The sequence below is a fragment of the Homarus americanus genome, unplaced genomic scaffold (assembly GCF_018991925.1).
Source record: "Homarus americanus isolate GMGI-L3 unplaced genomic scaffold, GMGI_Hamer_2.0 scaffold32757, whole genome shotgun sequence".
Classification (NCBI taxonomy): domain Eukaryota; kingdom Metazoa; phylum Arthropoda; class Malacostraca; order Decapoda; family Nephropidae; genus Homarus; species Homarus americanus.
In genome coordinates this window covers 182,501-209,074 of record NW_024752489.1, presented here as the reverse complement: position 1 = coordinate 209,074, position 26,574 = coordinate 182,501, and the positions used below count along the sequence as shown (strand labels likewise).

The 26,574-nt window shown below is 43.8% G+C and overlaps 1 long non-coding RNA gene across 1 annotated transcript in view; it reads left to right on the top strand.

The window, feature by feature from the left end:
* Positions 1-475: 475 nt before the first annotated feature.
* Positions 476-26,574, top strand: part of LOC121855118 — a 114,238-nt gene continuing 88,139 nt past the window's right edge. The window contains exon 1 of the long non-coding RNA XR_006086718.1: positions 476-1,328. This is a non-coding gene — a long non-coding RNA (uncharacterized LOC121855118). The remainder of the gene's footprint in view (positions 1,329-26,574) is intronic.

Here is a 26,574-nt window from a genome sequence, read left to right as displayed (position 1 = left end):
TACCACCGTGTGACCGTGTTAATATAAGCAGTCATTCGCCTTTGTGGTAAGTTCTGGGGTGGACGCACAGAAAACGCACCTCACCCACCTACCGGCTCGGGGGAGAATGGGAACTCAGAACCAAGATGCTTGAACCCGACTGACCTTACACATAAATAATCCCGCTAGGTCAGTCTTCCATGCTTTACCCCTGCATGTACCGTCAACATCAATAATTTGGTGATTTCTCCATGAACGGGTGTGCGAGTGGTGGATTTTGGGCGTGATTGGTACGAGAGGGAGGGAGTGATTGCACCTGCTGGTTCTTCTGCCAGTGCTTACAGCCGACTCAGGTGCGTCACCCCCCTCACCCTATAACCCATCTGTCTCTCGTCCGCAGCCCCTCTACCTCCTCAAGATCACCCAAGGCACAATTATTTAAAAACGTATTATCTCGTTATAAAACTGTACAGTAACAAATATTATCTATTTATATAGAAAGTTTGTGTAATCAGACCAAGTATCAGCGTCTGACAATGAGAAAAAACTCCCAAAAGCCTCGGTATACACTGGCGTGCTCGTCCCAAGCTGTAGTGTGGCGATGTCTAGCAGCGATCTGAGAGTCGGAGCAAAGGCTTGGTGCGTGCGTGGTGCATGGAAACTTTTATTTTTCTAGTATTTTGTACGAGTTATGTGCAGTGATAAAGCGTGTATGGCGGCGCGATCAACACGTGAAAGTGTCGCGGTCTGGTACGAAGTGAAGGCAAGTGACGTGTGAGGAGCAGCGCCCAGTATGAAGGGATAGAAGTGTAGTGATGTTGGCTGGGAGGGTCCGTGGCTGCAAGATGTGAGCGAGAGAGAAGGCTAGGTACTTTAATGAAATATGCGCCCCAGGCCGTCCCTGAGCCTTGCCAGTGAAGCCCCACCGCAACTTCTCAACTTTTCTTTGTTTCTTGTGCAAGTGTAGATAGATAGTGGGTGCGGTGTGTAGTACCGGCGCTGGCCACGGCTCTCGTCTAGTGATACAAAGTCTACCGTGAGAGCTTGGAAGTAATTAAATAATACCTAAAAAAAAAAAAGAAGCAGAGTGGCGTGATGTGTGCTGGAAAAGGGAGGAATATGCATGGTAGTGCGTGAAAGGGTTGCAGCACATCTCGGGAAGCAAGTGGGGATGTGGAGCGGCTAGGACTTTACTGTGATGTGATGTGTGATGAATGTTGCCACCACTGACACTCGGCTTGGAGGTACTACTTGAGTGTAAGGTGTGTGGAGGCCGCGCTCACCGCCACCGACGTTTGACAGTAAAGGACATAAGGGTTACGGTAATTGGACCAGGCTGGCAGGACGAGGTAAGATTATTAATACAGTGTGTACACCTCTACTTCACCCTCCCTCTTGCTGTTATTATTACAACCAACTTCACATTACACTCTACTCCCTCCTTCCATCATTACTCTTATGATATACATGTGTTCTACCTGTTCTATCTATGTATACCTATAAGGAATCATGTATTTATATAGTTATAAACGTTCATACTTCAATAGGGTAGTTCGCCCGTTACATGCCTTAGATAGGTCTCCACAGTGTGTTGAAATCTCCCTCAAGTATCGTAATTGTAAACGTGTCAGGCTTTATTTTCTTATTTGTATCACATGATGATGACAATAACGTTGGGATTAAGAAGAGAAAGACTGAACTAGAGCGGTATTAAGAAGACTGAACTAGAGCGGTATTAGGAAGACTGAACTAGAGCGGTATTAGGAAGACTGAACTAGAGCGGTATTAGGAAGACTGAACTAGAGCGGTAAGAAGACTGAACTAGAGCGGTATTAGGAAGACTGAACTAGAGCGGTATTAAGAAGACTGAACTAGGCAGTATTAGGAAGACTGAACTGAGAGCGGTATTAAGAAGACTGAACTAGGCGGTATTAAGAAGACTGAACTAGAACGGTGATGAAGACTGAACTAGAGCGGTATTAAGAAGACTGAACTAGAACGGTATGGAAGCTGAACTAGAGGGTGATAGAAGACTGAACTAGAGCAGTATTAAGAGACTGAACTAGAACGGTATTAAGGGCTGAACCTGAGCAGGTATTAAGACTGAACTAGAGCGGTATTAAGAAGACTGAACTAGAACGGTATGAAGAAGACTGGAGGCGGTATGAAGACTGAACTAGAGCGAATGGAGACATAGACGGTAAGAGCTGAACTAGAGACGGGGTGATAGGAGGCTGAACTAGAACAGTGATAAGAAGACTGAACTAGAACGGTATTAAGAAGACTGAACTAGAACGGTATTAGGAGACTGAACTAGGCGGTATTAAGAAGGCTGAACTAAGGCGGTATTAAGAAGACTGAACTAGGCGGCATTGAAAGACTGAACTAGAGCGGTATTAAGAAGACTGAACTAAAATGGTGATGGAAGACTGAACTAGAGCGGTAATAGGAGAAGACTGAACTAGAGCGGTGATAAGAAGACTGAACTAGAGCAGTGATAGGAAGGCTAGTAGAACGGTATTAAGAAGACTGAACTAGAACAATTAAAGAAGACTGAACTAGAACGGTATTAGAGGAGACTGAACTAGAGCCGTGGTAAGAAGGCTGAACTAGAACGGTGATAGAAAGACTGAACTAGAGCGGTATTAAGAAGATCGAACTAGAGCAGTATTAAGAAGACTGAACTAAGGCAGTATTGGAAGAAGACTGAACTAGAGCGGTATTAGGAAAGACTGAACTAGGCGGTATTAAGAAGACTGAACTAGAGCAGTATTGAAAAAACTGAACTAGAGCAGTATTAGGAAAGACCAGACTAGAGCGGTACTAAGAAGACTGAACTAGAGCGGTATTAGAAGACTGAACTAGAGCGGTATAGAAGACTGAACTAAAGCGGTATTAGGAAGACTGAACTAGAGCAGTATTAAGAAGACTGAACTAAACGGTATTATGAAAGACTGACTGGGCGTACTAAGAAGACTGAACTAGAGCGGTATTAAGAAGACTGAACTAGAGCGGTATTAGGAAAGACTGAACTAGAGCGATTAAGAAGACTGAACTAGAGCAGTAGAAGACTGAACTAGAGCGTTATTAGGAAAGACTGAACTAGAGCAGTATTAAGAGAAAGAGACTGAACTAGAGCAGTATTAGGAAAGACCGGACTAGAGGCGGTATGAAGACTGAACTAGAGCGGTATTAGGAAGGACTGAACTAGAGCAGTGATAAGAAGACTGAACTAGAGCGGTATTAAGAAGACTGAACTAGAGCGGTATTAGGAAAGACTGAACTAGAGCAGTATTAAGAAAGACTGAACTAGAGCGGTATTAAGAAAGACTGAACTAGAGCGGTATTATGAAGACCTGACTAGAGCGGTATTAGGAAAGACTGAACTAGAGCGGTATTAAGAAGACTGAACTAGAGCGGTATTAAAAAGACTGAACTAGAGCGGTATAAGAAAGACTGAACTAGGCGGTATTCTGAAAGACTGAACTAGAGCGGTATTAAGAAGACTGAACTAGAGCGGTATTAAGAAGACTGAACTAGAGCGGTATTAGGAAAGACTGAACTAGAGCGGTATTAAGAAGACTGAACTAGAGCGGTATTAAGAAGACTGAACTAGAACGGTATTAGGAAAGACTGAACTAGAGCGGTATTAAGAAGACTGAACTAGAGCGGTATTAGGAAGACTGAACTAGAGCGGTATTAAGAAAGACTGAACTATAGCGGTACTAAGAAAGACTGAACTAGAGCGGTACTAAGAAAGACTGAACTATAGCGGTACTAAGAAAGACTGAACTATAGCGGTACTAAGAAAGACTGAACTAGAGCGGTACTAAGAAAGACTGAACTATAGCGGTATTAGGAAAGACTGAACTAGAGCGGTACTAAGAAAGACTGAACTAGAGCGGTATTAGGAAAGACTGACCTAGAGCGGTACTAAGAAAGACTGAACTAGAGCGGTATTAAGAAGACTGAACTAGAACAGTATTATGAAAGACTGAACTATAGCGGTACTAAGAAAGACTGAACTATAGCGGTACTAAGAAAGACCGGAACTATAGCGGTACTAAGAAAGACTGAACTATAGCGGTATTAGGAAAGACCGAATCCAGAGCGGTATTAGGAAAGACTGAACTAGAGCGGTATTATGAAAGACAACTATAGCGGTACTAAGAAAGACTGAACTAGAGCGGTATTAGGAAAGAGTGAACTATAGCGGTACTAAGAAAGACTGAACTAGAGCGGTATTAGGAAAGAGTGAACTATAGCGGTACTAAGAAAGACTGAACTATAGCGGTACTAAGAAAGACTGAACTAGAGCGGTACTAGGAAAGACTGAACTATAGCGGTACTAAGAAAGACTGAACTAGAGCGGTACTAAGAAAGACTGAACTATAGCGGTACTAAGAAAGACTAAACTAGAGCGGTACTAAGAAAGACTGAACTATAGCGGTACTAAGAAAGACTAAACTAGAGCGGTACTAAGAAGGACTGAACTATAGCGGTACTAATGACCAATGGCGAGAAACATGTCAACAATGTAGGTCGGTAATGGCGTTTCAATTTACCGCAGTGAGGAACATCTATTACGCTGGTTGGTCTAAATTATTAATGTACCAGGTTGGTAAACGTATCGAGGTGAACAATTGAAGTTTAGACCAAAATTTATCACGTGTTTATGTGGTTCTTCTATACATGTAAATTGCTTTAAAAAATACATTACATATATCTATACCAATCGTCCCCAAAGGAGTATTAACCTCAGTTGTGTATGTTGCTTCTTAGTTTATTACATCCAATAAATCTCTTAAAACATTGTCTTAAAAATGGTGCGGTTATGGTCTAATTAATTTACGCTCGTTAACTGGTGTGTGTGTTATTTTTTTTCCCTCCCTCCCTCCCTCCGTCCCTCCGTCCCTCCCTCTCCGTCCTCCGTCCCTCCCTCTCTCCCTCTCCACTTGGATTATTTTACTACGGGGGTGGGGTGTGTGGGGGCTGTTGCATTGTGAGCTGTGGTCTTAATGTTTACACCGTGTCGTCGTTATTTTCCATTCAGGTATAATTTACTGGAATATTTACCTTGACTTTCCCCCACCCCACCCCTAAGGTTATCTATGCCAAGTTGTATCTGACCTTAGTGTTCCCAATTCCCCCTCCCCCCTTCCCCTCCCCACTCCCCCTCTCTCTCCCCTCCCCACCCCCCTCTCTCTCCTCCCCACCCCCTCTCCTCCCCACCCCTCTCACTACAGTCACAATGCTCTAATGCTTGTTGTATATTATCTAACCTAACCCAACCTAACCTGATTTAACCTAACCTAACATAATTTAACCTAACCTGATTTAACCTAACCTAACCCAACCTAACCAAACCTAACCTGATTTAACCAAACCTAACATAATCTAACCTAACCAAACCTAACCTTATTTAACCTAACCTAACCTAATATAACCTAACCTAACCTAACCAAACAGTTCAAACAAATTCTCGGTTGTACCCTAATAGCTTTGGCGTATTCTTTGGTCATAATCCCTCCTCCTCCTCCTCCTCCTCCTCCTTCTCCTCCTCCTCCTCGATCTCCTCCTCCCTCGGATCTCCTCCTCCTCCCTCGACCTCCTCCTCCTCCTCGATCTCCTCCTCCTCCTCCTCCCTCGATCTCCTTCTCACCCTCCTCCTCCCTCGTCCTCTTTCTCCCTCCTCGATCTCCTTCTCCTTCTCCTCGACCTCCTCCTCCTCCTCGACCTCTTTCTCCTCCTCGACCTCCTTCTTAGCCTCCTCGACCACCTTCTCCTTAACCTCCTTCTCCACCTCCTCCTCCTCCTCCTCCTCCTACCACCACAACTTCACTACAATGCATAAATAACGAACCTTTACGTCAGAAAGTGAGGGAGGTGTGTTATCAGATAATGGGAGGGTACGGCATGTGTGTGTGTGTGTGTGTGTGTGTGTGTTGAGGCTGCTGCTAGCTGTAAGAATTTGAGGAGGAGCTTTGGTGACATTCCTGGTAGAACAGACACCTAACCTAACCAAACCTAACCTAACCTAACCTAACCTAACCTAACCTAACCTAACCAAACCTGACCTAACCAAACCTAACCTAACCTAACTTAAGCTAACCTAACCTAACCACATCACTTTTATAGTAAACAAAACGATTGAATTCCCTTCCCTTGAATTAGTATAGTATGGTATGGTGAGCCTTAGCCCTTATACTTTGGGTTTAATATTACTCGTTGGTATGGTGAGCCTTAGCCCTTATACTTTGGGTTTAATATTCTCGTTGGTATGGTGAGCCTTAGCCCTTATACTTTGGGTTTAATATTACTCGTTGGTATGGTGAGCCTTACCCCTTATACTTTGGGTTTAATATTACTCGTTGGTATGGTGAGCCTTACCCCTTATACTTTGGGTTTAATATTACTCGATGGTATGGTGAGCCTTAGCCCTTATACTTTGGGTTTAATATTACTCGATGGTATGGTGAGCCTTACCCCTTATACTTTGGGTTTAATATTACTGTTGGTATGGTGAGCGCCCTTTATACTTTGGTTTATTATTACTCGTTGGTATGTGAGCCTTAGCCCTTATACTTTGGGTTTAATATTACTCGTTGGTATGGTGAGCCTTAGCCCTTATACTTTGGGTTTAATATTACTCGTTGGTATGGTGAGCCTTAGCCCTTATACTTTGGGTTTAATATTACTCGTTGGTATGGTGAGCCTTAGCCCTTATACTTTGGGTTTAATATTACTCGTTGGTATGGTGAGCCTTAGCCCTTATACTTTGGGTTTAATATTACTCGTTGGTATAGTGAGCCTTACCCTTTATACTTTGGGTTTAATTATTACTCGTTGGTATGGTGAGCTAATTTCTTTATACTTTTGGGTTTAATATTACTCGTTGGTATGGTGAGCCTTACCCCTTATACTTTTGGGTTTAATATTACTCGTTGGTATGGTGAGCCTTAGCCCTTTATACTTTTGGGGTTAATATTACTGTTGGTATGGTGAGCCTACCCCTTATACTTTGGGTTTATTATTATCGTTGGTATGGTGAGCCTTAGTCCTTATACTTTGGGTTTAATATTACTCGTTGGTATGGTGAGCCTTACCCATTATACTTTGGGTTTAATATTACTCGTTGGTATGGTGAGCCTTAGCCCTTATACTTTGGGTTTAATATTACTCGTTGGTATGGTGAGCCTTAGCCCTTATACTTTGGGTTTAATATTACTCGATGGTATGGTGAGCCTTACCCCTTATACTTTGGGTTTAATATTACTCGTTGGTATGGTGAGCCTTAGCCCTTATACTTTGGGTTTAATATTACTCGATGGTTATCTCTTAACTAACTCTTGGCATTCGATTTGTCCTTTAGAGAGAGAGAGAGAGAGAGAGAGAGAGAGAGAGAGAGAGAGAGATCCACGCCACTCTTATCACTCTTATCACTTTATCACCCTTATCATCACCCTTTTCACCCTTATCATCACCCTTATCACCCTTATCATCACCCTTATCACCCTTATCATCACCCTTATCACCCTTATCACCCTATAGGATCTCTCCCCTCCCCCTCCTCGCATCACACGGCCTCCGAGACCATCTGTTTTGTGGATATTGAAACAGTTTATTGAGCCGGGAAAATACAGGTACAGAGTGGGTAAAAATACGGGTACAGAGTGGATAATAATACGGATATAGAGTGGATAATAATACGGATATAGAGTGGATAATAATACGGATACAGAGTGGGTAAAAATTCGGATATAGAGTGGATAATAATACGGATATAGAGTGGATAATAATACGGATATAGAGTGGATAATAATACGGATATAGAGTGGGTAAAAATTCGGATATAGAGTGGATAATAATGCGGATATAGAGTGGATAATAATACGGATATAGAGTGGATAATAATACGGATATAGAGTGGATAATAATACGGATACAGAGTGGGTAAAAATTCGGATATAGAGTGGATAATAATACGGATATAGAGTGGATAATAATACGGATATAGAGTGGATAATAATACGGATATAGAGTGGGTAAAAATTCGGATATAGAGTGGATAATAATGCGGATATAGAGTGGATAATAATACGGATATAGAGTGGGTAAAAATTCGGATATAGAGTGGATAATAATACGGGTACAGAGTGGATAAAAGTAACAATATTAACATGGCTGAGATTGGTCAATAAAAGTGGCTGGTGTTCTGGAAATAACATTACGAATATTACCTCAAAAACCATTTAGTGTTAATATGGTTTATTTATTTGTTAATGTTTAATTAAAATAACCCGAATTCAATCAGATCAAACCTATATAAACTAAGGGATAGGTTTAGGTTAGGTTGATTCGTGTGTTCGTGTTACTTGGTCTTCTTCCGGTGTTACGTTCGTGGTATTATTATTATTTTTATTATTATTATTATTATTATTATTTATTTATTAATTTGTTTTTTCAATAGAGGTCATATTGTACACAGGGGGACACGTCACTGTGGATATTGTTATTTTGGGGAGTGGTGGTGATACCTCCCTCGACTGACGCTACCGACCTACGCGATAACTTAAAGCCTCCCTCTCTCCCTCCCTCTCTCCTCACGATGATTGATGCTTCGTTAACACAGTACTATTTTCGTACCGGTCTTGCCAACACACACACACGCACACACACACACGCACACACACACACACACACACACAAGAAATATATATATATAAATAAATAAAATGAAGGCTAGATTTAGTAACTAGTAAGAATAAGTCATTTTTTTCCGGAGATAAGCACAACCCCGCTCCTCTGTGTTTAAATACTGTTATATATCAGACAAAATGGTGAGGGTGGAGGGAGGAGTAGCATTTAATAATTTTTATGGGTATAATTTTATGATTACATATATTTTAACAACATTCTTAATTTTGTTTTTTAATTAACAAAGTATAAATGACGGAGAATGTTTGGAGAAGAAGGGTGGGAGAGGGGGAGATTAGAGGGAAAGGGAGGGAGGGGGTAAGGGAAGGAGGGGGAGGGAGGGGGTAGGGGGGAAGACATCAAGAAGCTCTCCCTCTCGGGCCACCACTACCATCATCAGGTGGGAGGCCGTAAACACTAGTTTATGTGACTCGTATAAACATTATTTCATCTCCCAGGTGTTTAAGGTAGATTGAAGTGTAAACATATACAGTTGGTTATAATGGAAGGGGTTAGTGTCATATACTTCTTCATAGTCAAGGCAGGAAATGTTGATAAGATTACTGTAAAGTCCACAATGTATGCCCCACGGACCTAGACAACGTATGCCCGTGGAACTTAAGAACAACGTATGCCCTGGAAACTTAAGAACAACGTATGCCCCACGGAACTAGACAACGTATGCGCCTACGGACCTAGAAAATGTATGCCCAGGTAACTTAAGAACAACGTATGCTCAGGTAACTTAAGAACAACGTATGCCCCGGTAACTTAAGAACAGCGTATGCCCCGGTAACTTAAGAACAGCGTATGCCCCGGTAACTTAAGAACAGCATATGCCCCGGTAACTTAAGAACAACATATGCCCCGGTAACTTAAGAACAACATATGCCCCGGTAACTTAAGAACAGCATAATATGCCCCGACCAACCAAGAACAACATATGCCCCGGTAACTTAAAACAACATATGCCTCAGGATCTTAAGAACATCGTATGCCCCGACCAATTTAAGAACAACGTATGCCCCGGTAACTTAAGAACAATGTATGCCCCGGTAACTTAAGAACAGCGTATGCCCCATTGTAACTAAGAACGGCGTATGCCCCGGTAACTTAAGAATAACATATGCTGACCAACTTAAGAACATCGTATGCCCCGGTAACTTAAGAATAACATATGCTGACTAACTTAACAACAACGTATGCCCCGGTAACCCAAGAACAACATATGCCCCGGTAACAGAACTTAACATATATGCCCCGGTAACTTAAGAACAACGTATGCCCCGGTAACTTAACAACAACATATGCCCGGTAACTTAAGAACAGCATATACCCCGGTAACTTAACAACAACATATGCCCCGGTAACTTAAGAACAACATATGCCCCGGTAACTTAAGAACAACGTATGCCCCGGTAACTTAACAACAACATATGCCCCGGTAACTTAGAACAGCATATACCCGGTAACTTAACAACAACGTATGCTGGTAACTTAGAACAGCATATGCGGGAAATCTTCTCTACTAGTTAATAATTTTAACATGTAAGTTTTCTTTTGTAAATACTACATTTTTTTTGTTTTAATATTTGCATTTTAGTCTGTGGAGTTAATTGCTATGTTTATGTGGTTAATGATGATACTATGTGTGTGTGTGTGTGTGTGTGTGTGTGTGTGTGTGTGTGTGTGTGTGTGTGATAAGAGACATCGTACCCAAGGCGCTACAGTTGGAAAATATTACCTACACCAGATGCTGATTTTAATAAACAACTTTTAATGGCGATTTTGGTTTTATTTTTCAACTATTTTTTTTTCTTTTATTAGTATATTACATCTTGGTTTATTTCGTTATTTATGTGGTTTATCTCGTTATTTATATAGTGTCTCGTTCGTTATGTGGTTTATCTCGTTATTTCTATAGTGTCTCGTTCGTTATGTGGTTTATCTCGTTATTTCTATAGTGTCTCCTTCGTTATGTGGTTTATCTCGTTATTTCTATAGTGTCTCCTTCGTTATGTGGTTTATCTCGTTATTTCTATAGTGTCTCGTTCGTTATGTGGTTTATCTCGTTATTTCTATAGTGTCTCGTTCGTTATGTGGTTTATCTCGTTATTTCCATAGTGTCTCCTTCGTTATGTGGTTTATCTCGTTATTTCTATAGTGTCTCGTTCGTTATGTGGTTTATCTCGTTATTTCTATAGTGTCTCGTTCGTTATGTGGTTTATCTCGTTATTTGCATATGGTTTAACGTATGTTGTGGTTTAATTTGTTATTTATTCGGTTTATTTAATTTTAAGGACGTATATAAATTCTCTATATATGTAATTAATTAAGGTAATTCTTTATTATAGGAGTTTATTCTTATATAATATAGTGGTATATTCTTTCACACATACTGTATATATATTATTTGTGTTCGCTGATATTATAACGATTAAGTAAAGCTGTCAACCTCACCCATTGTTTGCTAATGAACCACTTTCGTTAAACGTTCAACGAGCAGACCTTAACTACTCGGTCATTAGGAGGCGGGAAATATACTCTAGTTATATTTTTGTTTTAAGATTTTTCCTTTTGGTTTCATTTAGTTTCTATTTATATTATGTTTCATTTAGTTTCTATTTATATTAACTGTATTTATGTAAAGATGAGATTTAAATAAACTATGGATGAAGAAGAATGTGAAGATGCAAATTGTATGAATGTTTAGGTGTGTGTGTGTATGTTAGTTAAAATTGTATGGCTATTTCTGTATGAATGTTTAGGTGTGTGTGTATGTTAGTTAAAATTGTATGGCTATTTCTGTATGAATGTTTAGGTGTGTGTGTGTATGTTAGTTAAAATTGTATGGCTATTTCTGTATGAATGTTTAGGTGTGTGTGTGTATGTTAGTTAAAATTGTATGGCTATTTCTGTGCGAATGTTTAGGTGTGTGTGTGTATGTTAGTTAAAATTGTGGCTATTATTTTCTTGTATGAATGTTTAGGTGTGTGTGTGTATGTTAGTTAAAATTGTATGGCTATTTCTGTATGAATGTTTAGGTGTGTGTGTGTGTGTGTTAGTTAAAATTGTATGGCTATTTCTGTATGAATGTTTAGGTGTGTGTGTGTATGTTAGTTAAAATTGTATGGCTATTTCTGTATGAATGTTTAGGTGTGTGTGTATGTTAGTTAAAATTGTATGGCTATTTCTGTATGAATGTTTAGGTGTGTGTGTGTATGTTAGTTAAAATTGTATGGCTATTTCTGTATGAATGTTTGTATGCTGATGTATGAAGAGAGAGAGAGAGAGAGAGAGAGAGAGAGAGAGAGGTTACGACACGAGCATACACACGTTAAGTATGTTTTAATAAATAAATAAAATTCAGATCAAAATACACCCATTAAAAAAAAGAATATGTGTATGCTGTATTTTATTTCAGAATTTTGTATTACTTATATAATGGGTAGCCTTTGGTAGTACAGGATTATGTAGTTATTTATGTAACAATGGTGAGTATAAGATGGCCTTGGGGAGGGGGAGAGGAGGGGGGAGCAAAGAGGGGAGGAGGAGAGCAAATGGGGGGAGGGAGGAGAGGGAGCAAATGGGGGGAGGTAGAGGTATGGGGAAGGAGGGGAAATGGGGAGAGAGAGGAGCAAATGGGGAGAAAGAAAATGGGGAGGGAGGGGGGAGCAAATGAGAGGGGGGATGAAGTGAGATAGGAGAGGAAGAAATGGGGGGGAGGAGGTCTTGAAAGAAGGAAATGGAGCAAATGGGAGGAGGGTGAGGGAGAGAGAGCAGGGGGTGAGGGGGGGGTGTATCCAGAGGCAGCAACGATGAATCACGAGGAGGAAAGAACTTCAAGTACCAGATTGTTGATAATAAATATTAATTACAGATATCGCTGTGTAATATTCAAAGGTCAGGTTCGCTGCCATGTTGGAGAATTGTGGTTGGGTGGTGGTGGTGGTGGTGGTAGTGGTGGCGGTGGTGTGGTGGTGGTAGTGGTAGTGGTGGCGGTGGTGGTAGTGGTGGTGTGGTGGTGGCGGTGGTAGTGGTGGCAGTGGTAGTGGTGGTAGTGGTGGCGGTGTAGTGGTGGTGGTAGTGGTGGCGGTGGTTGTGGGATCATGAGGAGCTAAGGAGGTTATGTCGGGAATGTGGGTTGTGGTGGTTGGGGGTGGGGAGGTGGGGTGTGTGTGGATGGGGGAGGTGGGGTTATGTGGGTGGGGGAGTTGGGGTTGTGTGGTGGGTGGGGAGGTGGGGTTAGGTGTGGTGGGTGGGGGAGGTGGGGTTGTGTGGTGGGTGGGGAGGTGGGGGGTGTGGTGGTGGGTGTTGTGTGGGAGTTGGTGGGTGGGTGGGGGGGTTGTGTGGGGTGGGGGGTGGGGTGGTGGTGGGTGGAGGTGGGGTTGGGTGGTGGGTGGGGAGGTGGGGTGGTGGTGGGTGGGGAGGTGGGCTGTGTGGTGGGTGGGGAGGTGGGGTGTGTGGTGGGTGGGGGAGGTGGGTTGTGTGGTGGGTGGGGAGGTGTGTGGTGGGTGGGGAGGTGGGGGTGTGGTGGGTGGGGGTGGGGGAGGTGGTGGTGGTGGGGAGGTGGGGTTGTGTGGTGGGTGGGGGAGGGGGGTTGTGTGGTGGGTGGGGAGGTGGGTTGTGGGTGGGGGGGAGGTGGGGGTTGTGTGGTGGAGTGGGGTTGATAGTAATGTGTGTGAGGTGGAGTTGTAGGGGAGACGAAGTTAGGTTAACATAGGTGAGGTTAGGAGTAGATTAGTTAGGTTAGGTTAGGTTAGCTTAGGTTAGGTTATATTAGTTTAGAGTAGGTGAAATTAGTTAAATTAAATTAGTGGTCTTACTGCTGCTGTGGTGGTGGTAGTGCTGGTGGTGGTAGTGCTGGCGGTGGGTGGTGGTAGTGCTGGCAGTGTGGTAGTGCTGGTGGTAGTGGGTGGTGGTGGTGGTGTGTGGTGGTGGTAGTGGGTGGTGGTGGGTGGTGTGCTGGTGGTGGTGGTGCTGGTGGTGGTGGGTGGTGGTGGTGGTGCTGGTGGTGGTGGTGCGTAGTGGTGGCAGGTGTGGTGGTGGTGGTGGTGGTGCAGTGGTGGGTGGTGGTAGTGGTGGTGGTGGTGGGTGGTGGTGGTGGTGGGTAGTGTGGTGGTGGTGGTGGTGAAGTGGTGGTGGTGGTGGTGGTGGTGGTGGTGGTGGTGGCGGGTGCGGTGGTGGTGGTGGTGGTGGTGGGTGGTGGAGTGGTGGTGGTGGTAGTGCTGGTGGTGGTGGTGGTGGTGGTGGTGGTGGTGGTGGTGGTGGTGGTAGTGCTGGTGGTGGTGGTGGTGGTGGTGGTGGTGGTGGTGGTGCTGGTGGTGGTGTGTGGTGGGTGGTGGTGGTGCTGGTGGTGGTGGTGGTGGTGGGTGGTGGTGGTGGTGCTGGTGGTGGTGGTGTGGTGGTGGTGGTGCTGGTGGTGGTGGTGGTGGTGGTGGGGTGGTGGTGGTGGTGGTGGTGGTGGTGGTGGTGGTGGCTGGTTGCTGGTGGTGGTGGTGTGGTGCTGGTGGTGGTGGTGGTGGCATGCTGGTGGTGGTGGTGGTGGTGCAGTGCTGGTGCTGGTGGTGGTGGTGGTGCTGCTGGTGGTAGTGTGCTGGTGGTGGTAGTGCTGGTGCTGGTGCTGGTGGTGGTGGCAGTGCTGGCGGTGGTAGTGCTGGTGGTGCTGTGCTGGTGGTGGTGGTGCTGGTGGTGCTGGTGGTGTGCTGTGTGGTGGTAGTGCTGGTGCTGGTGGTGGTGGTGGGTGTGCCGGTAGTGCTGGTAGTGCTGGTGCTGGTGGTGGTGGTAGTGCTGGTAGTGCTGGTGCTGGTGCTGGTGGTGGTGGTAGTGCTGGTGGTGCTGGTGGTGGTGGTAGTGTGGTGGTGGTAGTGGTGGCTGGTGGTGGTAGTGCTGGTGGTGGTGCTGGTTGTGGTGGTAGTGCTGGTGGTGCTGGTGCTGGTGGTGGTGGTAGTGCTGGTGGTGGTGGTAGTGCTGGTGCTGGTTGTGGTGGTAGTGCTGGTGCTGGTGCTGGTGGGTGGTGGTGGGTAGTGCTGGTGGTGGTAGTGCTGGTGGTGGTGAGTGCTGGTGGTGGTGGTAGTGCTGGTGGTGCTGGTGCTGGTGGTGGTAGTGCTGGTGGTGGTGGTAGTGCTGGTGGTCCTTGCCACGGAAGCCGAGAACAAATACTGAGAGCGTGTGGTTGTATTTCATAGTGTATATTCTGTATTGCCTTGAACATATTGGAGTATACATTATGTTGCTAAGTACAGTAGGTTGTATTTTATCTCTCACTGTATTATACATTATTACTGTATTACTTATTTCAGTTAGAGTTTATGTATAATGTATATTTAGGTTTATTTTGAAACAAACTGGATAAGCATTAGTGCGTTGAAGGTATTTAGTGTATTATTAAAGATGATATGATGGGAAGGTGGCAGCCGGGGGGGGGGGGTATTTTCCCACGGCACTCTACATCAGCTGATCACATGTAAACAAGCAATGGACACGTGGCATTTGTAGTCAGGTGGTGATGACGTCAGTGATTGTTGGTATTGTCAGAGTTGTAAACACAGTGATGGTTGTTCCTGCGTTAGAGTTTTATGTAGTGTTTGTACGACAGATGTAAATAAGAGTGTGTTTTGTAAATCAGTGGTTGTTTCTACGTCATAGTTGTAAATATAGTAATAGTTATTCCTACATCAGGGTTGTAATTAAAACAGTTACATCATATGGCAGAACTGGTGCACAAAATGGCGGCAGTTCTCAGGCTGAAGACGCCACAGGCAGATTAATGACACAACTGATAACTCGTGTCAGTTTTATACTCTGTCATATTTCTCCCTCGTTTTGACTGTCAGTGTAGTTTAACCCATCGTCGGCATCAACAAAGTAACTTAAACCCAGGCAGTAAGTAGCACGGCGCGACCACCCTGCCTCCGGAACGCGACTGGAGTCAGTGTGTGTGTGTGTGTGTGCCTGCGTAAAAGAGACTTTCCCATGATACGTCCGCTTGGTATTGCTGGGACATTGACCCTCGTCGTCATTGGCTGGACGTGGTCTCCTCATCCTCGCTATTGATTGGCGGATATCACCTACGCGGGCTATCCAATGAGAAAATGAGAAACTATACCCTTCCCCATCTTCACTACTGTAGTACGCAGCTCCTTTCCTCAATAAACAGGAGCTAATTTATTTACCTCCTTTAATGAATTACTTGTAACCGCTGGCAGGCAGGAATAGTTTGAGGCAGCGACTCGTCCCTATGTGAATGTTGAGAAGGTAGTCTTGACGAATTTAAGTGCCGGCCATAACGTAGGTAGTGCATGGCGAATACTTATTTGTTCATTACCCAGCGGTGTGTGTGTGTGTGTGTGTGTGTGTGTGTGTGTGTGTGTGTAAGGGTGTATGTGTGTGTGTGTGTGTATGTTCCTCGGAGGTTACCAAGTGTGATCAACTCAACTCCCTGTGGGTGAGATAAACTAACACAGTACACCGCCCATACAGCCTTTACACGACTCACCACAGTACAGCCAGCCATACAGCCTTTACACGACTCACCACAGTACACCGTCCATACAGCCTTTACACGACTCACCACAGTACACCGTCCATACAGCCTTTACACGACTCACCACAGTACACCACCCATACAGCCTTTACACGACTCACCACAGTACACCGCCCATACAGCCTACACGACTCACCACAGTACACCGCCCATACAGCCTTACACGACTCACCACAGTACACCGCCCATACAGCCTTTACACGACTCACAGTACACCGTCCATACAGCTTTTACACGACTCACCACAGTACACCGCCCATACAGCCTTTACACGACTCACCACAGTACACCGCCCATACAGCCTTTTTACACGACCACCACAGTACACCGCCCATACAGCCTTTAACGACTCACCACAGTACACCACCCATACAGCCTTTACACGACTCACCACAGTACACCGCCCATACAGCCTTTACACGACTCACACAGTACACCACCCATACAGCCTTTTACACGACACCACAGTACACCACCCATACAGCCTTTACACGACTCACCACAGTACACCGCCCATACAGCCTACACGACTCACCACAGTACAGCCACCCATACAGCCTTTACACGACTCACCACAGTACACCACCCATACAGCCTTTACACGACTCACCACAGTACACCACCCATACAGCCTTTTACACGACTCCACAGTACACGCCCATACAGCCTTTGCACGACTCACCACAGTACACCACCCATACAGCCTTTACACGACTCACCACAGTACACCACCCATACAGCCTTACACGACTCACCACAGTACACCACCCATACAGCCTTTTACACGACTCACCACAGCACCACCCATACAGCCTTTACACGACTCACCACAGTACACCGCCCATACAGCCTTTACACGACTCACCACAGTACACCACCCATACAGCCTTTTACACGATCACCACAGTACACCGCCCATACAGCCTTTACACGACTCACCACAGTACACCACCCATACAGCCTTTACACGACTCACCACAGTACACCACCCATACAGCCTTTACACGACTCACCACAGTACACCGCCCACAGCCTTTTACACGACTCACCACAGTACACCACCCATACAGCCTTTGCACGACTACCACAGTACACCACCCATACAGCCTTTACACGACTCACCACAGTACACCGCCCATACAGCCTTTACACTCACCACAGTACACCGCCCATACAGCCTTTACACGACTCACCACAGTACACCGCCCATACAGCCTTTTACACGACTCACCACAGTACACCGCCCATACAGCCTTTACACGACTCACCACAGTACACCCAGCCATACAGCCTTTTACACGACTCACCACAGTACACCGCCCATACAGCCTTTACACGACTACCACAGTACACCGCCCATACAGCCTTACACGACTCACCACAGTACACCACCCATACAGCCTTTACACGACTCACCACAGTACACCACCCATACAGCCTTTACACGACTCACCACAGTACACCACCCATACAGCCTTTTACACGACTCCCACAGTACACCACCCATACAGCCTTTAACACTCACCACAGTACACCGCCCACAGCCTTTACACGACTCACCACAGTACACCGCCCATACAGCCTTTACACTGACTCACCACAGTACACCCATACAGCCTTTTACACGACTCACCACAGTACACCGCCCATACAGCCTTTACACGACTACCACAGTACACCACCCATACAGCCTTTACACGACTCACCACAGTACACCGCCCATACAGCCTTTACACGACTCACCACAGTACACCACCGCCACAGCCTTTACACGACTCACCACAGTACACCACCCATACAGCCTTAACGATCACCACAGTACACCGCCCATACAGCCTTACACGACTCACCACAGTACACCACCCATACAGCCTTTACACCATCACCACAGCACCACCCATACAGCCTTACACGACTCACCACAGTACACCGCCCATACAGCCTTTACACGACTCACACAGTACACCACCCATACAGCCTTTACACGACTCACCACAGTACACCACCCATACAGCCTTTACACGACTCACCACAGTACACCACCCATACAGCCTTTACACGACTCACCACAGTACACCGCCCATACAGCCTTTACACTACTACCACAGTACACCACCCATACAGCCTTTACACTACTCACCACAGTACACCACCCATACAGCCTTTTACACGACTCACCACAGTACACCACCCATACAGCCTTTTACACGACTCACCACAGTACACCCAGCCACTATTCAACACCTGATTGAATAAAATAAATAAAAACCATTATGCTTGTTTATAGGTATATTTGTTTATTGTATTTTAAGCCTGGTAAATTAGGTCATAGATTAGGGTAGGGTAGGGTAATAGGTAGGGGAGGGGCAGGTAATAGGGGTAGGAGGGTGGGGGTAGGGGTAGGGTAGGGGAGGTTAGGGGTGGGGTTAGGGGTGGGGTGGGGTAGGGTGGGGTTAGGGGTAGGGGTTGTTAGGGTAGGGTGGGGTTAGGGGTTGGGTGGGGTTAGGGTAGGGTGGGGTAGGGTAGGGTTGGGTTAGGGTAGGGTGGGGTTAGGTAGGTAGGTTGTGGGTTGGGGTAGGTAGGTTAGGGGTAGGGTTGGGTTAGGTTGTTGGTGGGGGGTAGGGGTAGGTTAGGTAGGGGTAAGAAGTTGGGTGTGGTGGGGTTAGGTGTTAGGGGTGGGGTTGGGTAGGGGGTGGGGTTGGGTTGCAGGGGATAGTGGGGTGGGGTAGGGTGGGGGTTAGGGGTAGGGGTAGGGTAGGGTTAGGGGGTGGGGTTAGGTGGGTAGGGTAGGTGGGGTTGGGCAGGATAGGGGAAGGTAGGGGTAGGGTTGATTGGCAGGGTAATAGGGGAGAGGTGGAGGTAGGGTGGGGTTAGGGCAGGGTAGGGTTGGGTTAGGGTGTGGGGGTTAGGGTAGGGTTGGGTAGGGTTGGGTGTAGGGTAGGGTAGGGGTTGGGGTTAGGGGTTGGGTGGGGTTAGGGTAGGGTTGGGTAGGGGTAGGTTGGGTAGGGAGAGGGGTTAGTTGGGTTGGGTGGGGTAGGGTAGGTGGGGTTAGGGGTTGGGTTGAGGTGGGGTTAGAGGTAGGTAGAAGTTGAGGGTAGGGGGTTAGGCAGGGTTGAGGGTTGGGTGGGGTGGGGTTAGGGTAGGGTTGGGTAGGGTAGGGTAGGGTAGGGTTGGGTTGGGGTAGGGTAGGGTAGGGTAGGGTTGGGCTGGGGTAGGGTAGGGTTGGGTTGGGTTATAGGATAGATTAGGTTAGTTTATCTGGTGAGGTTTGGTTGGGATATCTCAGGTTTTTGGTTAGGTTAGGGTAGGTTAGGTTAGGTTAGGTTAGGGTAGGTTAGGTTAGGGTAGGTTACAGATGGGCTTTTGTTTTGGTTCCTTCAGTGTGTAGGAAAATAAGTAACTGGAGGCTGAGGGGAGGGAGAAGCCATTGTTGTAACCCTTGCGCTAGTGACGTCATCCTTCAACACCGGTGACGTCATCCTCTTGTTCCAGTGACGTCATCCTGGGGTACGAATCTCGGTGACTATTACGACTTGTTTACTATCAGATAAAAAAGACGATTAATATAGATATAATTTCTTAACCGTATTCGTGTGTATAGTGAACACCGGATATGTCGTGAGGTTAAGTAGTATTATATGAAGTTGATCAATGATTCCCAACATGGCTTCACAAGCGGGCGTTCATGTCTAACTAATCCATTAACAATTTTTTATCTGTTTTCGAATTGGTGGACGAGGGGCACAATTATGATGTGGTATATCTCGACTTTAGCAAAGCCTTCGACAGAGTCCCCCACGAAAGACTTATAAGAAAAGTGGAGGCTCGTGGAATTAAAGGTGATATTCTAAAATGGATTAGGGGCGTGGTTACAGGGCAGGAAACAGCGAGTGAGCATTAACGGCACTAAATCCCATTGGAGCAACTTCACTAGTGGTGTTCCCCAAGGCTCAGTACTTGGACCATTATTATTTATTATATACATAAACGACATAGATATCGGCATAGACAGCAACATAAGTAAATTTACTGATGACACTAAAATAGGACGTGTTATTAAATCTGACGAGGACTCCGCAAAACTACAGGAAGATCTAAACAAATTTTCGAATGGTCTGAAAAATGGCAGATGAAATTCAACGTGGACAAATGTAAAGTACTCAGTATAGGAGATGTAAACAGAGAAACCAGATACCAGATGAACAACGATGCCATAGAGAAATCCGACTGCGAGAGAGATTTAGGAGTAATGATAAGTAGGAACCTTAAGCCAAGTAAACAATGTGTATTTGCTCGTAACAAGGCTAATAAAGTACTTGGGTTCATACAAAGGAGTGTTAGTTACAAGACTAGCGAGGTCATCTTAAAACTATATCTTGAGCTTGTGAGACCTGACTTGGATTACGCAGTTCAGTTCTGGTCACCGTATTACAGAATCGATATAGAATCCTTGGAAAGAATTCAAAGGAGAATGACAAGACTAATCCCGGGCATTAGGAACCTTGAGTACAGAGACAGGTTAAAGCATCTTAATTTGCATTCCCTCGAGGGACGTAGAGCGAGGGGCGACCTGATAGAGGTGTATAAGTGGAAGGCAGGGCTAAACAAAGGGGACATTACCAAGGGACTCAAACTATCCAACCAGGAGCGAACCCGTAACAATGGTTTTAAATAAGACAAATGTAGATATATGAGCAATGTGGGTTGGGTGTAAATGGGACTGCCCAGTATGGGCCAATAGGCCCGCTGCCGTTTCCTCCATTCTTATGTTCCTATGAAGGTGTTGTTTATATAATCCAGATGATTCTTGGTGTTATTTAATAATTTTCTTGAGATAAATGTACAATGTTTCCTCGAGTGTTTTCAAGAGAGCGCCGGAGCCACGTAAATAGTTGTTGGTATGGTGGTGGTGGTGGAGTCATGAGTTATGAGGTGAAAGAAGATTATTAGGGGATGAGGAAAAAGTTGTGACACTTAAATACAGTAGGAGTAGAAAGAACCTGGGCTCAACCAGATCCCTTCATCTTTCCTATTGGTGTTTTATCTTTGTTCTGCTCCCTTGGGTCGTCAGACCTTTGTATTAATATTGGGTAAAGCGCGTATCTCTCACTACCTGGAGAGTGTCCAGGGTTCGATTCCTCGCCCAAGACAGACATGAGAAGGGCGTGGTGTTATTCATCCAGTGTGACCCTACAGAACATGATGGGGGGGGGGGTCTGCCTGTTTGACTCATCGATGTTATGTCTGTCTGTCACCCATTCACGTATAGCTCTCTTTTGTCACGTCTTTTGTCACGTCTTTTACAGGTGTTATTAACTTTTTTATTGTGTGTACTGGTATATATTTTCCTAATTCAAGTTAGGTTAGTTAGTGTTAGGGTGGTTAATCTTTAGGTGAAATTAGCTGGGGTGTAGATTCTTCAGGTGATCCAAACTGTCTCTACCTACACCTTAACTAATTACGTGACTTGGAAATCACCTTTGAGGGTTTCAGAGTGATGGCGTCACCTTGCCACATTCCTCTCTCAATTTTAACTCTTTTGCAATGTTTGTGCAACGTGGGTTAAGAGGGAGTGTAGCTAAATCCTTTGTTCAACACCACCACTATACCACCACCACCACCACTATACCACCACCACCACTATACCACCACCACCACTAACAACACCACTAAAACCACTACACCACCAACACCACCACCATACTACCACCACCACTATAATAATAATGGTTGTCCAAAGTCAGCTATCATGAGTTTGTTTTATGCAGAAGCTGTCGCCAACACAACAAACCACACCCCGAGTTAACGAGCTGAATGACCCAGTGTCAAGGAATAGTCCGAGAAGACCGGACAACTCACCAACTGCACTGGCTAACCATTACCCCGGAACACGATCCACAAATCGGTTAACATCCAGGTTCCCCAATTACTGCTGGGTAGACAGAGGCAAATGACGTAAAGAAACTTGACCATAGTTTCACCCTGCCCGGGGATCGAACCTGGTCCGCTCGTTTCAGAGGAAAGCGAATCTGACCATTACACTACCATTATACCACCACCGCCCACCATGCGCCCCACCACCACCACCACCTTGCTATCCCTCCACCACCACTATACCCACCACCACCACTATACCAATTACCTCACCACCACCATCATTCTCCACTATACCACCACCACCACCACTATACCTCCACCACCACCACCATACTCACCACCACCACTATACCTCCACACCACCACCACCATCACCTCCACTATACCACCACCACCACCACTACCACCAGCTTTGTTAAATTTCCCCAGGGTTGTTTAAGTATTCTTCAAGGAATAGAGTAACAGATGACTCTTACCTACAAACACACAGTCCTTAGGTTAGGTTAGGTTTTGATGGAGGTTGTTGGTTATGAGTCATAACCAACAACCTCCATCAAAACCTAACCTAACCCTGTTGTCTCGGGTGACTGAAATAAGAGTTAAGTTTGAAATTTTTTGGGGGAAGTATTTTTGTCATGATTTTTATAAACAGTTGACGGATAAAGTGTTTATGTCAGTTTGTTTTTGTTTACTCTCTTTGTTAAGAGAGAGAGAGAGAGAGAGAGAGAGAGAGAGAGAGAGAGAGAGAGAGAGTTTATATTAGTCAGTTTTTGTTTCCTTTTTTGATAAGAGACAGACAGGTTAAAGCTTCTTAATCTGCACTCCCTCGAGAGACGTAGAGTGAGGGGCGATATGATCAAGGTGTATAAATGGAAGTCAGGGCTAAACTAAAGTGACATTACAAAGGTCCTCAAACTATCCAACCAGGAGCGAACTCGTAACAATGGTTTTAAATTAGACAAATTTAGATTTAGGCGCGAAATAGGTAAACATTGGGTAGCTTCAAACATAGGTTGGATAGATTGTGAGCAATAGGGGTTGGGTGTAAATGGGACTGCCCATTAGTGCCATTACATAATAACACAAGAATAAAAGAAACTGCAGCGGGCCTTGTGGCCCATACTGGGCAGTCCCATTTACACCCAAACCCTATTGCTCACAATCTATCCAACCTATGTTTGAAGCTATCCAGCGTATTCGAATTAATGATGATATTTGGTAATTTGTTCCACTCGTCCACTACTCTATTTCCAAACCAATGTTTACCTATTTCGCGCCTAAATCTAAATTTGTCTAATTTAAAACCATTGTTACAATAGGGCAAAAGGCCAGCCCGGGCCATTAACTGTGAACTATAATAATTTGTATGTTCAATTCATGTTCCTTCTCCTTTTAGTAATGAAAGCTTTTGTTAAACGACCCACCCACCCCATGTCTTTGTACGTAAGTCATTTTTGTCTAATGTATATATTCAGCCTTCGGGCTTCTCAACTTTTCAATAAACATTAATTATTATTATTATTATTATTATTATTGTTATTATTAGTATTATTATTAAAGTATTATTGTACACACACACACACACACGCGCGCGCGCACACACACTTCAGTAATAAGAACAAGGAGTTTCCGGCGACGGCTGTTATTACGCCAGCCATTAGACAACACTAGTAAGAGAGTGTACACTATTACACCGTGAATATATGTCTGTTTGTGTAATGTAATATTCATGTGGGTGTTAACGAGGGTGTAGCGAGAGTGAGGAGTCATAGAAGGAACTGTAGTGTGAGTTTTCTAATGTTTATGTCAAGAGCTCTGAAGTCGTGAGAGTTAATATATTCTTAGTGTTTATGTCAAGAGCTCTGAAGTCGTGAGAGTTAGTATATTCTTAGTGTTTATGTCAAGAGCTCTGAAGTCGTGAGAGTTAGTATATTCTTAGTGTTTATGTCAAGAGCGCTGAAGTCGTGAGAGTTAATATATTCTTAGTGTTTATGTCAAGAACTCTGAAGTCGTGAGAGTTAATATATTCTTAGTGTTTATGTCAAGAGCTCTGAAGTCGTGAGAGTTAGTATATTCTTAGTGTTTATGTCAAGAGCTCTGAAGTCGTGAGAGTTAGTATATTCTTAGTGTTTATGTCAAGAGCGCTGAAGTCGTGAGAGTTAGTATATTCTTAGTGTTTATGTCAAGAACTCTGAAGTCGTGAGAGTTAGTATATTCTTAGTGTTTATGTCAAGAGCTCTGAAGTCGTGAGAGTTAGTATATTCTTAGTGTTTATGTCAAGAGCTCTGAAGTCGTGAGAGTTAGTATATTCTTAGTGTTTATGTCAAGAGCTCTGAAGTCGTGAGAGTTAATATATTCTTAGTGTTTATGTCAAGAGCGCTGAAGTCGTGAGAGTTAGTATATTCTTAGTGTTTATGTCAAGAACTCTGAAGTCGTGAGAGTTAGTATATTCTTAGTGTTTATGTCAAGAGCTCTGAAGTCGTGAGAGTTAATATATTCTTAGTGTTTATGTCAAGAGCTCTGAAGTCGTGAGAGTTAATATATTCTTAGTGTTTATGTCAAGAGCTCTGAAGTCGTGAGAGTTAGTATATTCTTAGTGTTTATGTCAAGAACTCTGAAGTCGTGAGAATTAGTATATAATTTAATTGGTTCACCTGAATATCTGCTTATTTCACTAGAAGGTTAATTACTCTTATGCTGCTTGGGTTTAGGGTAGGGTAGGGAAGGGTAGGATAGGGTATTAATTGTTGGAATTTGAAGGATATTAGTAGCTGGAATTTGACCCGCGTGTGTGAGAATTTGACACCAATGTTATATATCCGATGGTAGGATCGTGTTAACCAGGTACTTGTTCAATTTATTCTTTTATTTTATTTTTGGGTAATAATAATCTTTTGTATTGGTATTATGTTACAGCCTCAAAGATAAGCCGATGGAGTATTTGTTTGTTTATGTAGTTTCTGAATCTGTTTAGTTTATTTATACGCCTTGATGTAATTTCTGAATCTATTTAGTTAATTTATATTTCTTGATAAAGTTTCTGAATCTATTTAGTTAATTTATATTTCTTGATAAAGTTTCTGAATTTATTTAGTTCACTTATGTTTCTCTATAAAGTTTATGAATATATTTAGTTTATTTATATTTCTTGATAAAGTTTCTGAATCTATTTAGTGAAGTTTTGTTTCTTGATAAAGTTTCTGAATCTATTTAGTGAAGTTTTGTTTCTTGATAAAGTTTCTGAATTTATTTAGTTCACTTATGTTTCTCTATAAAGTTTATGAATATATTTAGTTTATTTATATTTCTTGATAAAGTTTCTGAATCTATTTAGTGAAGTTTTGTTTCTTGATAAAGTTTCTGAATCTATTTAGTGAAGTTTTGTTTCTTGATAAAGTTTCTGAATTTATTTAGTTCACTTATGTTTCTCTATAAAGTTTATGAATCTATTTAGTTAACTTATATTTTATCATATAAGTATGTGAATCTCTTATACTTTATTGATACTTACCGAAAAACCTCTGAAAAATCAATATAACTTACTCAACAGACCTAAATAAAGTTTATATTTGTGTCAAGATATATAAATAAAGTCGGCGTCGTGTGTAATTAGGTAGCTGGATGACGAGGGAGCGTTTTTATAAGGGTAAAAGGCGGTGCATCTGGATTCCTGGGTCTTCGTTGTTTAGACGTGGAGTAACGCGACTACTGTATGCCCTCTTGCCTTGCACTTAAGCTGTAATTATTATGTTATTCTTCCTAACACACATTGAAGTACGACCAGGCAGGTTATTAAGGCGATGTTATTGAGTTAAAGGAGTTATCCGTGTCAGGTATTTTATTGTATTATTATTATTTTTTTGAGGGGGGGGGGCGGTTCTATTTGGTGGTGCCGATGCTTTTAAGGTATACATTGTGGTGGGTAGTGGTGATGTGTGTGTGTGTGTGTGGGGTGTGTGTGTGTGTGTGTGTGTGTGTGTGTGTGTGTGTGGGTGTGTGTGTGTGTGTGTGTGTGTGTGTGTGTGTGTGTGTGGTTAGGATATCAGAGGAGAGAGACAGAGAGACAAAGAGAGAGATTATTGTTATTTCTTTTCTAACTCTCTCTCTCTCCACACACACACACACACACACACACACACACACACACACACACAGACACTCACACACACACACACACACACACACATACACATCTATTATCTTAACATTATCATTAGTTAATACCAAGAAGATCAATTTACCTCCCCTTGTTTTCTTAAAGATTTCCCACGAGAAAAAATTAAATGAACTCCAATCTTAAAATCACAATTCCTTCACCCTGCCTCCCGTAAAGCACAGGTCTTAAGTGACAAACGCACCACAAATGTGTTTAAAAATTCATAAGATCTCTGTTGACCTTCCACCGACTCAGTCATAGGGACGAGGTTGAAAGATGAGACGTGAATCGGGGTATCCTAGTTCATATTTTGAATACC